Source organism: Aplysia californica, unplaced genomic scaffold, assembly GCF_000002075.1.
Source record: "Aplysia californica isolate F4 #8 unplaced genomic scaffold, AplCal3.0 scaffold00570, whole genome shotgun sequence".
Taxonomy (NCBI): domain Eukaryota; kingdom Metazoa; phylum Mollusca; class Gastropoda; order Aplysiida; family Aplysiidae; genus Aplysia; species Aplysia californica.
This window is the reverse complement of record NW_004797840.1, coordinates 191,087-192,308: the sequence shown is the minus strand read 5'-3', so window position 1 is coordinate 192,308 and position 1,222 is coordinate 191,087. Positions and strand designations below refer to the sequence as shown.

Sequence of the window (1,222 nt, the reverse complement as noted above, 5' to 3'; positions counted from 1 at the left end):
ACACACACACACACACACACACACACACGCAGGCTTACAGTCACATGCATAATATAATAATATATGAATAGCAATATAAACAATAATAATTTTAAGCTAGATAAATACTCAATATTGTTCTGATGCATGCTCTAAGGTCATATGAATACTTAGATTGTTGTTGTTGTTGTTGTTGTTGTTGTTGTTGTTGTTGTTGTTGTTGTTGTTGTTGTTGTTATCGATCCAGCAATAGCTGAGCTCTCGCCATTCTGTCCTATGCCATGTAGATGAATACTTATAACGAGATGGTTAAGATGAAAAAAAAATGATGGACGATGGTAAAAATGACCTTCTGTATCTTTCTTTGCTACAGATTAGAAGCCTAGGTCTTTTACTTCTGACTGATGATTTTATTTGAGGGAACAAGGGCTGTTTGTTGTAAAAAAAAGATGGAATTAATATTTTTAGCGCAAGCTGTTATGTACAATTCATCTAGATAGGGGAAGGTAGATGTTTGAAATTTTACACGCTTTCCGTATTAATCGATCTAATTTTTCTTAAATAATGAGCTTCCTTAGAAAAAATAGTCTTTTGTTCACTTTTGTTCACTCTTTAGCATCCACATCCATCTTTATGTCGATGAACCTTTTATTCATATGCTAACATAATATTTTAAAAAAACCCGAATAAAACAATCAGATTCTTTAGTGGGTTCACAGATGGATTTGCCATACGGTGTTCATATTGAAAATTAAAAAAATAATACCTATTTACCTATTTTGTTCAAAAGGACCTTAAAAAATTCATATTTTCAAAACTTGAAAGCAAAACCCACAGCATTAAATAAATAAACAAATAAGTAAATCAAAATTAAAAAAGCGACAACCCCCCCCCTGAAAAAGCCCCCCAACAACAACCAACCAACCAACCAAACAAACAAAAACCACCCCCATTCCCCCCATAAGGGTGTCTCAGAAGTCACCAGATTGCACTTCTGTCTGTGTTTAGCCCACAAAAACAACAACAACAACAACAACAACAACAACAACAACAACAACAACAACAACAACAACAACAACAACAACAACAGAACAAAAGCGAAAACAAAATACAAAAACAAAAATCAAGCAACAAAGCTACATTGGCCTGCATTATACTCAAACCAGCACATCTAACATGCTGTAAGCACTTCCTTTTTTTCTCTTTATTCTTTCACGGTGTGAGCTGGCGCAGATATGGAAGC

At 34.2% G+C, this 1,222-nt stretch overlaps 1 protein-coding gene across 1 annotated transcript in view; it reads right to left on the bottom strand.

Moving 5' to 3' along the window:
* LOC106012931 overlaps positions 1 to 1,222 on the bottom strand; it is a gene marked incomplete in the record, with an annotated part of 50,942 nt that overhangs the window by 36,069 nt on the left and 13,651 nt on the right.